We start from the raw sequence: 13,458 nt of genomic DNA, 5'->3' as shown, positions 1-13,458 counted from the left end.
TTGTTGTCTCAGATTCTCCAGCATCTGCAGTTCCTACTATCTCTGATGTTCTGTTAACTATTTCTGGGTTTCAATGCAATGTGGGTAAAACAAGCCACTGTAATTCTCCTTAACTCTGTCCCTTTTATCCAGCGTATGACACATGATAATGGCCCAGGATTAATAAATTGTTAATTAATCACTTTGACAATATTAAATACTTTCTTTTGTTGTCATTCCCTCTATCTTTCTTTTCAATGTAATATATTGAGGAGTTGGCTTATGTAGAACTGGGTGAGATGGAATTAAAAAGTAATAATCACTGGATTTCTCCCAGAACCACACACAAGACAGTACAGAAATGCAAGGGCTTAGAGTGACAGAAAGCAAGGTTTATAAGATGACGCAGGAAGTAGAGCTGTAGCTACTGGGGCAATGTGACCAATTCTGGGGAAAATTAGGACCTAACAATGACAACTGAAATCTATACGATGTCTCCTCAGGAGGCTAAGGAAATTCAGCATGTCCACAAGGACTCTTTCCAATTGTTATAGATGCACCATCTATCTGGATGCATCGTATTGTGGTATGGCAACTGCTTTTCCTAAGACCACAAGAAACTACAGAGAGTCCTGAACACAGCCCAGTTCATCACGCAAACCAGCCTTCCTTCCATTGACTCCACCTACACTTCCCACTGCCTTGGGAAAGCAGCCAACAACCTCACCACCACCACCCTCACTTACTGTCACGACCACCACCTCACTCACATTGTTTACCACTGGGCCGGGCACTTTTTGATCCTGGAACTCTGGTGGCCTGTCCTTTCAGCAGTAGGCATGGTCGAGCCAGTAAGACCCTCTACAATGGGTGAACTGGTGACAGTATATCTATTGAATGCTGTATAGATAACCATTCATTGTGGAATACAATGTACAAAAAGCATGTATAAGAAATGGTTACGGATTGATCCTGCTCGCTTGAAACAAATGCTAAACTGAAATAAAATCTCTAAAATTTACTGCAAGTCTGATTGTTTGTACCATAAAGAAATACATGAACAATGAAATCTTTAGTGGCCCGAAAGGACAGGTATCTCACAATGTAATGATTTACTTAATGCTATTTAGTTTTGAGATTTTGATTTACATATAAACAATCCTTATGTTTAAAGAGGGAGAAGAGATATATATTAATTGTGTGTAATTGCTGACAGGCATTAACTGGGGAATTATTTGTGCCCCTATAAATAGAGATAGACTGAAACTTCAGTTCTTGGGTTAAGAGGAAGTGTTTGCTTGTTATCTGTAACCTATAACTGTAAGTAAGTATGAATGGAAGTGCGCAGAGCAGTTCCAATTATACTTTTCACCAGCTGACTTTCTGACTATAATAATGGTGTTCCAAAGTTGTAGTTGCTCTTGCCCTCCTTAGTGATATAAGTGAGGACAGTGGGATGCTGTTAAAATGACCTTGCATTGCTTCAGCACATCCTGTGGATAGTTCATTTTGCAGATGCAGTGCATCAGTGGTAGAGAACATATTAGAGCAGCAGTGTCCTAAGACAGGTTTGATGCTGTAACTTTCAATGGAAACTAAAGGACCTATAGAATCATAGAATCCATACAGTGTGAAAGCAGGCCATTTGGCCCATTGAGTTTCCCACTGACCCTCTGAACAGCATCCCACCCAGACCCATCCCCTACCCTATTGCTACATTTCCTGCCCTGTACACTGTGGGCAATTTAGCATGGCCAATCCATCTAACTTGCCATCTTTGGACTGTGGGAGGAAATCAGAGCACCCAGAGGAAACCCACGCAGACATGGGGAGAATGTGCAAACTCCACACAGACAGTCGCCCAAGGGTGGGATTGAACCTGGATCTGTGGTGCTGCAAAGCAGCAGTGCTAACCACTGAGCCACTGTGTCACCCCCTGTTATCTCACCACATTCCTAACCTAGACTGTACCTTAAAATATTGAAATTGCTAACTGCACGACTAAACAAGAGAGGGAGATTTGCAACTCAGCTAGAAGTGTGGTGATAATGAAAGTTCTTATAAATTCAATAATAGCATTGGTTTGACCTTTTTCAGGCCAGAATGACAAGTCCTCAATTCTACATTACCTCGCAGGTTCTAAAATAAGGAACACATAATGCACACTGGAAAAGACTTTACAAGGATAGGGTCAGCAAAGTTAGCATTGTCCACATGAGAGACAATGATCTGATCCATGGAATTGAGCACAGCCATTAGCCAAAATTGGCTTGGAGCTTGATTCAGATACTAGCTATGAGTGCAAAGGTTGCAGGTTTGAGAACCATCACGTGCAACCCATGTAAACATCGCCTATAATTCCAGCCTCTGGATTGACATCCCGCCAGGGAACCCACAACTAATGAGAATGGAATTGTTGTCTCATCACATTCCTAACATCAAGTCAGCCATCCCATCCAGCCACATTGCTGGTGGGAACTGGCTCCAAACATTTCAGCACTCAAAAATTGAGAAGCAGGATACCATAACTCTGCCTCTGAATGCCAAGTTGACATCCACAAAGATAACCATTTCTAGTCGGAGTGGATTTATCACAAACACAATGCTTTCTCCTTTGTTTAATGCCAAATAAACACAATTACTTTAACTCAAACATTTACAAATCGACTGTTTTTGTCTAGAGATCTGATCTGTTTGATTACGATATGACTGAATTTGAATCCTAAAAGTGCAATCCAAAAGAACGCAAAATGGCACTTTAAAAACGACTAAGTACGCTTAATGGTGCTGCAACTGGGTCAGGAGGGGGACTTGTCTGCACCTTTTTTAATCTTTTTCAGTCCAGAATGAAAAGCCCTGGATTCTATGTTATCTCCCAGGTTGCAACACATCTTTATTTCCTTTTTGGTACACAGCTGTCACATTTCAATTAAAAAACATAATTAACTAGATTAAAGCAGAGGAACCAAATTACAAGGTTTTGCTGTAAAAATGTTTTGTCTTCTACTCATCAGGATGATTCACAAGAATATTAATATAAAGGGAAAACAACATTTATTCTGTATGAGAGGAAAATGTTGATTGGCTGCTGGAAGTATTGCCATGCAAAATGCACTGTTAGATGAAGCCAAAAAGACATTCTGTTCACACAAATTAATAATGTCACATACGAATTTAAGTGCCGGTGTGATTCTAGGCATATATCTGTATTTACCAAAGACTGGCGAATCATATGAATAACATATCCATTCACATGCAAGGTAGTGACTACACATAACCAGCTCATGTATACAATAGGTGTGATTCTGCAGTTGGATAACATTTGCTAAATAATGACGTGGGTATCTTGGTGCAGTTATACAGAGCCTTGGTATTGTGTGCAGTTTTGGTCTCCCAGTCAGAGGAAGGACATTCTTGCTATTGAGGGAGTCCAGTGAAGGTTCACCAGACTGATTCCCAGGATGGCAGGACTGACATATGAGGAAAGACTGGATTGACTGGGCTTATATTCATTGGAATTTAGAAGACTGAGGGGGGGATCTCATAGAAACATATAAAATCCTTATGGGACTGGACAGGCTAGATGCAGGAAGAAGGTTCCCGATGTTGGGGAATTCTAGAACTAGGTGTCGCAGTCTAAGAATAAGGGATAGGCCATTCAGGAACGAGATAAGGAAGAATTTCTTCGCTCCGAGAGTTGTGAACCTGTGGAATTCTCTATCACAAAAAGCTGTTGGGGTCAGTTCATTAGATATATTCAAGAGTTGGACATAGCCTTGCAGCTAAAGGGATCAAGGGTTATGCAGAGAAAGTGGGAATGGGATACTGAAAATGCATGATCAGCCATAATCATATTGAATGGTGATGCAGGTCAAAGGGCTAAATGGCCTATTCATCACCTATTTTCTATGTTTCTATATATGAGTTACACTGATAACAAATTTAGGTTCATCAGTTAGGCTTGCTGTGCAGCACATGTATGCAAACTGGAATCTGCAACATATTAAAATAGACGGTGGCTAATTTGCAGACAGAAGGAACATGTACACACCTTGTGCCTGTTTCAACAGAACAAAATAGGTGATATCCATGTTGTGCTTTATTTCTCAGGGCAATGCCTTGACCAATTAACATCACACCTCCTGGTTTAAAACTTAAAACATAGCTTGGCAATTAACTGTCAGTCATCATCTAATTGATTCATTTTTTGAAGAGACAGCCCTACCAACTTTTCCTGTTACATTGGTATTTTTGAAATTTGAGTGGTGAGCCCAATATAAAAAGCTTCAACAAAAATCTGTCTTTTCCAGCAATACTCAATTTCTGCATGAGTGAAACAAAGGAATTTTATTACCTAGTGCCCACAAGAATAATAAAAATGTGACATTAAATACATATTCAAATAGCGGTAATAAGCTTACAAAGAAAAGGGGAAGACAGGAAGACAAAGGCAATTAAAGTTTAACGTTATTATAGTTCTTGGGGTGATAGATTTTAAAGTTGAGACCACTTGTTTAGTTGTTGTCTTGCATTCCGCATCAGTGCAGCTTTTAAGTCTTGAGTTCCAGAGAATAATCATTGGCTCCAAAGGCTTTTTCTGACTTCAGAGTTGAGAGACATGGAGAAAGAGAGATTTCCAGTTTCATGTTGCCAGCTACACATGTCTCTTTTTCTCTCTGTTTTATTTCTCAAAAGCTGTAGCTAGAAAAACAAACCCTTTTTTTGGATTCCAGTGTGTCAGCCACAATTGTTTTTTATAAACTGGATGATCCGCAGGCAACTTTCAGTTGAATGTGTAACTTCAACAAACCTCTGAATCAATCAGGAGATATAGATCTGAGTGTCAGTGCCTTTTACAATGTTCATTTCAGCTCAAACCAACTCTTGTTTTCTACCGGTTTCATGAGCGGCTCTCAACCTGGTCAGGTGATCACGACAGTCACTTTAGATCAGTATTTGTCCTACTTAAAATTCACATTATCCCATAAAAGTCTCAGGTATTAAAATGATGGAAATTGAATATCGATTGTCTATGTTTACATGGCTATGGGATTAGAAATTACATCTTGAAGAGCCCCACCATTCCCTCCTGGTAACTTGGGAGGTTTTTGTGGCTGACTGTAACTAAATTTCGCCAAAGAAAGCAAAATCTTGCTCTTATACCAAGTCACCCAGGAACAAATCCCATTCAAAGTTGTCATTAATAGAAGTCTCTGTGACCTCTCCAAAGTCTCTTCGATCCAGTAAACAGTTCAGCCACCAGAATGTGCCAGGTTCTGTTCTTGCAAATGAAATTCCCAATTAATTTCAGTGCATTAACGGCCTATACATAATGTAGGATAAAAGCCACTCTTCAGTCAGCTTTAGTGTTTGGTTTCCATGGCACTAGAGACCTTTTTCAACTGATATGCTCAGCTAAGTGGTGAATGGTTACTCATATTTGAGAAATCATTTGAGGGCCTGTAGTGGCTTATTTCTCATTGCAGTTCATTCCCCATAGGGAGGCATGGCTGGCTATGTTTCTTGAGCTTGCTTTCAAATAGCGTAGTATTGCCTCCAGGCCATCTTTGGCCCTTTCTTATCTGGAGTTACAAATTGATTGAATGGTGAAGAACTTCGGAGGGCTGCATGGCCTAATAATATGTTCCTATGTCCTGTTGCAGATACCAGTGAAACTATTATTCATTCCAATGGTGCTGCCAAGAAATAACACTGTTCCTGCAGCATTACAAAGATGTTATTGCAAAGGACATTGGCAGACTGAAGTCTCACATCTAGGAACATGAGAAAAACAGTTTAGCCCTCAAGCCTGTTCAGTCATTCATAGAAATAACAGCCAAGCTGTGATCCAACTCCTTTGACCCATATCTCATAATGCCATTAGTTAACAAAAACATTTCAACCTCAATTTTAATCTTAACAACTAACTGAAAATCAATTGCCATTTATGAAAAGGAGGTTTTGTTTTATTCATTCATGGGACGTTGGCTTATTTCCACTCCTGTAATTGTCCAGTTATGGCAGTTAAGAGTCAAACGTATTACTGTGAGCCTAGAGTCACTTATAGGCCAGACTAATGAGGATGATATTTCCTCCCCTATTAGTGAGCCAGATGGTTTTGTACAAAAATCAATAATGGTTACATGTTCAGCTTTCTCTTCATTGGATTCAGATTTCCCCATCTTCCATGATGGGATTCAACTGTCCTCAGAATATTAACCTAGGATTCTAGATTACTAATTCAGTGACACTTTAACTGCACCGCTGCCTCCCAGACTTCCAAATATTTCTCACCAGTGTCTGTAGAAGTGTTTCTTAATTTCAATACAGAAAGGTCTGACTCTCATTTTTAAATGATACACTTAGTCCTATTCCTATTCTGTCTCCTGCTGTTCAGTCAATCTTTGAACCAGATCTATAATTTGTCCCAATTCTAATGAGTTTCAACTCAAACCAACAGTCTTTTTTTTACCAGCGGAGAATTGTGGAATTTTTTTCTTTTTCCCATTTCTCAACTGATAACAACAAGAACTATTTTTAAGGAGTGTTTAATGCTTTGAGTGCTGTGATTTTTGAGAACTGGCAAGAAAACGAATGTTCTTTCTAAGTTTAAATACAAAGAAAGGATTAACATTTATTTTCATAACTTCCAAAATGTAAATACAAATTACACTGTATTATTTCACACAACATGTAAGATGATTTCAACAAAAGAGATAAGCTTCACAGAAACAGAAAGATCGCTGTTACTTTTATCCTTTAAGATGGTCTTTAGAAATATTGCAAGTCTGAGAATTCTTCTTCTGGCTCCTTGGAGAAAAATGAAGATGGGAAGTTACTCGTGATGAATTCACAGTGATTCTCTCCAATGCTCTGGCTTTTCCAGTTGAAAATGGCTGAGTCAATGTAGTAACATATATAACCTTGCAGGAAAAATGCATTGGCCTACTTCCCATCTGCTGGCAAGTTTTCAAGCAGGGCCTTTCCCTTTGCTGGTGAGATAGCTTCTTTCTGATGTTTACTTCTCAGACTGACCTTTGTGGAATAAGATGGAATTAAGGTGTCAGTGACTGCTTTTGACATCAAGGCCACTAATGACTAAATGTGGCATCAAGGAGCCCTAGCAAAACTAGAGTCAATTGGATTAAGTGGAGAACATCTCCATTGGCTGGAGTCACACCTTAGCACAGAGAAAGATGGTTGTGGTTGATGAAGGTCATCTCATCTCTGCAGGAGTTCCCCAGAGTATTGCCCTAGACTCAAACACCTTCAACTGCTTCATCCATGACCTTCCCTCCATCATAAGATCAGACGTGGAGATGTTTACTAATGATGGCATAAAGTTCAACATCATTCGCAACTCCTCAGAGACTAAAGCAGTCCATGTCCAAATGAAGGAAGGGTTGGACAATACTCAGGTCAGATAAGTGCCCAGCAATGACCTTCTCCAACAAAATAGAATCTAACCATCATCCCTTGATATTCATTCAGCCATTGCTGAATCCCTCTATAATCAACATCCTGGGTTACTATAGACCAGAAACTGAACTGGACTTGCCATATAAACACAATGGCTGCAAGAGTAGGTCAGAGGCTGGGAATCTTTCAGTGAGTAAGTCAACTCCTGACTCCCCAAAGCTTGTCCGCTATCTACAAAGCACAGCTCAGGAATGTGATAGAATACTGCCCACCTGCCTGAATGGATGCAGGTCCAACAACACTCCAGAAGTTTGACACCATCCAGACTAAGCAGCCCGCTTGATGGGCACCACATCCACAAACATTCACTCCCTCTGCCAGTATACACAGTAGCAGCAGTGTGTACAATCCACAGGATGCACTGCAGAAATTACCAAGCCTCCTTAGCCCGCACCTTCCAAACCCACAGCCACTACCTTCTAGAAAGACATGGAAACAGATAGATGGCAACACCATCACCTGCAAGTTCTTGTCCAAGCTATTCACCATGCCGACTTGGAAATACATCACTGTTCCTTCAATATCACTGGATAAAAATCCTGAAACTCCCTCCCTAACAGCATTATGAGTGTTCCTAATTTAAATGGACTGCAGTGCTTCCAAAGGCAGCTCAGCATCATATTCTCATGCATGATTAGGGATGCTGGACTAGCCAGAGAAACCCTATCCCCTGAATGAATAAAAAAGATGCTTCTTAAATTACTTGCTTCTCTAATGTGACAATATTATCAATGTTTCTAGTGCCCACACAATGATTTAATGGCATAAACCATTACCACACAATGTGGAAATTAATATGACCATTCAAACCTTCTTCACAACCCTCTGAGAGCTTTCAAATTTATAGCCTCCAAGTCTGAGGGATTGTTATGTTTCAGTTTCTGGAAACAGCCCGACAATTGAAACTGTTAATTCAATAAGCAATCTGTGCACCCTTTTGGTTTAGAATGAAGTGTCAAAAGTCATTAACATTTTAGTGACTTGTCAGAAACATGTGCACACGTGAGTTATTTGTGTGCTGAAACTGCAAAATGACTATCTGACCTTTCCTCCTATGTCCTACCAGACTCCATTTTGTAAAGGTAAATGCAAAAATAACCCATTATCTTCACATGTTCACAGAAGCATATGACACAAGTGAAACAAGTTTATTATAAGGTACATTATTGAATGCCTTCTGGAAGTCATTGTAGATATTCCCCAGTACACTGCTTTAGTCACTTCCAAAAATGTAATCAGATGCATAGGTCATGATCAATCCTTCACAGATTCACCCTGATTCTCTCTGAGCAGCTGAAATACTTCAAGATATTCAGACACTCCATCCTTAACTATGGAACCTAGTGATGTTCTGACAACAGATGTCACACTAATTGGTCTATTATTTCCAAGTTTCCTTCTTGCACCTTTCTTAAAAAGTCTGTTAATTGTAGGATTTTCTTGGAGACCAGTACCAGAACCTGCAGGGAGGCACAATATTCCTCAAACAAACTTTTCTTCAGGTAAAGACCAATGAATTCACATCACCAGACCCACAGAGAGTTTTCTCTTTATCCTTCACTGGAAAACATCCTTCCCCGTTCCTCACCCTGCCTGAAATTTTGGGGATCATCCCATCCCAAATCCTCAATATGTTATCTCATTACCGCCATGCTATCTCTATCCCAAATGGAAATCTCTAAACTGGTGCTGAAGGGAAGAGATGAAGCAGGTGAGATAATGAATGGCATTCCATAAGATACCACATAGAAGGTGACTGCACAAAATAAACACTCATTGTGTTGGGGCTTAACGGCATAAATCATTACCATATAATGTGGAATGAATATGACCATTCAACACTCAATGTATTGGGGCTTATACAAAAGCATGGATAGAAACAGAGTTAGGAGAAATGAATCAGCCATGATTGAATGGTGGAGCAGACTTGATGGGCCAATGGCCTAATTCTACTCCAAATCTTAAGATTGTATCATTTAAATAGTGACACTTTAATGAGTGGAGTGCCACAGAGATCAATGCTGGTTTTTCAACTATTTATGGTCTGTTTTAGTGATTTGGATGAAGGGAGTAACTGTATTGTAACCATTTTGAATTCTGAAGAAGAGTGACATTGGACACAAAATATTAACACTATGTCTCTCTCCACGGGTGTAGTCTTATCTGCTGAGTTTCTCCAGCATTCTGTTTTTATTTCAGATCTCCAAAATTTGCCGTGTTTTGGTTTTATTGCAATGCAGCCAAGTTTGTTGTTGATATAAACTTCGGTGGGAAAGCAAGCTGTGAGGAGGGGATAAAGAGTCGGCAAAGGGAAATGGATGGGTTAAGTGAGTGGGCCAAACCTTGGAAAATGGAATATAATGTGGGGAAATATGATGTTGTCCAGTTTGGCAAGAAGAGTGGAAAAGCAAATTATTATTTAAATGAAGAGAGACTGTAGAATGCTATAATACAAATGAATATGGATGCATAGTGTATAAATCACAACATGTTAGCATGCTAGTGCAATTTTAGGAAAGAAAATGGAATATTGCTAGGATGGTGAAGAATATAAGAAAATGTACGGAGACCTTGCTAGAACTGTACAGGGTATTAGTGAGCCCACATCTAGAGTAATGCACAAAGTTTTGGTATCTTACAGTGTCATAAATCCACATTGAAAGTAGTCCCGGGAAGGTTTAACAGGCTGATTCCTGAGTTGATGGGTCTGGCTTATGAGGGGAAAGTGGCAGATTGGGCCTATACTCATTTGAGTTTACAAGACTTAGAAATGATCACACTGAAAGGTATAAGATTCTGACAGCATGACAAGGTAGATGCTGAGAGGATTTTTCCTTTGTGGGGGATCTTAGAGTCAGGGGACACAAAAACAGAAAATGCCAGAGGAAATCAACAGGTCTGTCAGCATCTGTGGAGAGAAAAACAGAGTTAACGTTTTGAGTCCGGTGACCCTTCTTCAGAATTGGATTTTATTTTGTTTTAGAATTAGAGGATACAGTTTTAAAAAGAAGGGTTGCCCCATTTAAGGCAGAGGTAAGGAAGAATTTCTTCCCTGAGAGTTGTTAGTCTTTAGAATTCTATTCCACAGAAAGGAGTAGAGACTGGCTCCAGTCTGGGTGAGACAGATGTCCAATCAACAAGTAACATGGAGGTGGGGTAAGACAGGGTGGTGCTGCAGGCAGGAAAGTGAAGTTAGGACACAATCAGATCAGCCATGATCATATTAAATAGTGGGGCAAGCTCAACTGGCCAAACATCCTAATTCTCCTCCTATTTCTTTTGATCTTATGATATAGGTAAGATGGAGTGAGATGACAATTGCTGAATGGGCATAGTATCCATCCTCCTTCTCCCCCTCAACATCATAGATTCTCCACAGTGCAGAATCAGGTCATTTGGCCCATCGTATCCACACCGACCCTCCAAAGAACATCCCATCCAGATCCACCCCATCCCCATAACCCCACACTTCCCATGGCCAATCCAACAAACCTGCACACCTTTGGACTGTGCGAGGAAACCGGAGCACCTGGAGGAAACCCACGCAGACACGGGGAGAATGTGCAAACTCTGCACAGACAGACACCCGAGGGTGGAATCAAAACAGGGTTCCTGAAACTGTGAGGCAGCAGCGTTAATCACTGAGCCACCATGCACTGCCTCATCACCTTTTCCTCCTGTTCGCTCCTTTTCAATGGTAAATCTGAAGATAAGGGGGATAGAGTGAAGAATAGTTTGTACATAGTATCCTTGGAATTAAGAATGATGTGGAGGTGCCAGTGTTGGTCTGGGGTGGACAAGGTCAGAGGTCACACAACATCAAGTTATATTCCAAAGGTTTATTTGCAATCACAAGCTGCTTCATCAGGTGAAGTGACCTCGCCTGACCAAGGAGTAGCGCTCTGAAATCTTATGATTTCAAATAAACCTATTGGAATATGATCTGGAGTCATGTGACTTCTGACTTTGGGATTAAGGAGAAAGAGAAAGGGTTTGAATTTTCTGTCTATTTTGTGCCTGACAGGGGCGTCAGGCAATTCTGTAGATAGACGCTAAAGGTCAGGCCTATCAGCTGTCAAAGAAGAGCAAGATGATTATTTTCAGTGTCACGGTCCCTTGTATGTCCTCAAGTGAAATCACAGAAACGGAATATTTGGCCATTATTTCATTATTGTTTGTGGGACCTTGCTTTGCATCACATTTCCTACATTGTGGCAGTGACTACAATTCGCTTCATTGGCTGTAAACGATTTTGAAACATCCTAAAGTTTTTCTTTCATTTTCTTTTAAGAGCTCAGTCAGCAAGGGAGCATCGGCAGGATGCTGACACCTTCACCATCCATCCTGGCGAGAGAGAAATGTCAACCATGAACCCCATGGCCTGTCCCTCAAAGGAGGTTAAAGGTGGTGACACCCTCCTATGGTGGACTACTTTTGGCAGGCATTGTGTTTCAATTTGTCTTGTAAGGAGACAAATAGACAGATGGATGAGTGATGGTTGGGCTTGCACATGTGAAGAGTGTCCAAAGTTGCATGGCAGAGGTCAAGTGTTATGGACCAGATCAGACCCCCTCAAAATATTTTAAGGAGGTAGCCTAGACCCTAATGTTTTCTTATTTTAAAGATAGATGTGAAGTTTTGTGTTCCAGATGTAATGCGACTGGTCAAACTACTCGATGTTAAGCAAAACACAATTTATTTAAAACTACAGTTAAAATACAAACAAAAGCAAGAGGAATTTAGAATAACTATCAGAAAACTTAACCAAATAATAGATACAATACCTGTTACTAATTAACTGTTCCAATATAGTAACATCTCATAAACACACCCTTTGGTAAAAAGACAAACTCAGACACAGATTCTTACATGCAGTTCTCCAATCCAGGAGGATAAAACATCAAGAAAAGATTCAGAAAGAATAGCCGATACGAATCATTCACTGAAACTTCCAACTCTTTTGAGACTCTAAAGACTTCCAACGCTTAAAGCTGAAAAATCTAGAAAGCCTGGTCTGTGAGAGCTGTCCACACCCAGGCTGCTTCCATTGTTCCAACTTTCAAATAAAAGCCCCAAGGCTTCTCAAGTTGTTTACTCAAGTTGTCTTAAGTAGCTGTTTCACACCTCTACCTTACAACCTCGCTTCAAAAAAACCAGAACAAAATAACATTTTAAAGTGACAGCATTGTCACACCACCCCCCTTAAAAAAGGAACCATTAATATATAAAGATGGCTTCATTTTAAAATCCTTAATCTTACACTATTAATACACTGTGATACATATACATCACATTGACTCTAAGCATGCAAACATTCACTACTACATTCTATTTCAGTTGGTTTACTCCTGCCACCAATTGCCTCTGTCTTTCTTCATCAAAGTTGCAACAATGTGTCAGAAATTATGTTCACTCCTCCTGCTACATGAATAATTTTTAAATTGAATGGCTGCCATAAAAAACTCCATCTAAACAGTCTAGAATTTTATCCTTAAATTTCTCCAAAAACTTTAATGAGTTGTGATCAGTATATACAATTGATTCAGGCACATTATTGGCAATATAAATGTTGAAATGCTGTAATGCCTACACTAAGCTCTAGGTCTCCTTCTCAATCTTGGACTATTTCTGTTGATGAATATTCAATTTTCTGCAAAAATACACAATAGGTCTTTGTATCTTCTTATCATCTTCTTGTAAGAATACAGCACTGACATCCACATCACTCACATCGATAGCCACTTTGAATGACTTTGCATAATTAGATCTGGCTAACATTGGGGCAGCGGTTTACCACAGCTTTCAGGCTGTTAAATGCCTTCTGACAGTGTGCTATCCACTGACATTTTCTGCACTTCTTCAATAAGTCAGTCAGAGTGAGCACCCATACTACTAAAATTTGGTACAAACTTCCGATAAAATTCACTCAATCCCAGGAATCGTAGCATTTCTGTCTTCGTCAATGGTTTGGGAAACTCACCAATAGCCTTTGTGTTCACA

This window comes from Rhincodon typus, chromosome 3, assembly GCF_021869965.1.
Source record: "Rhincodon typus isolate 14 chromosome 3, sRhiTyp1.1, whole genome shotgun sequence".
NCBI classification, from domain to species: domain Eukaryota; kingdom Metazoa; phylum Chordata; class Chondrichthyes; order Orectolobiformes; family Rhincodontidae; genus Rhincodon; species Rhincodon typus.
This window is presented reverse-complemented; position numbering follows the sequence as displayed.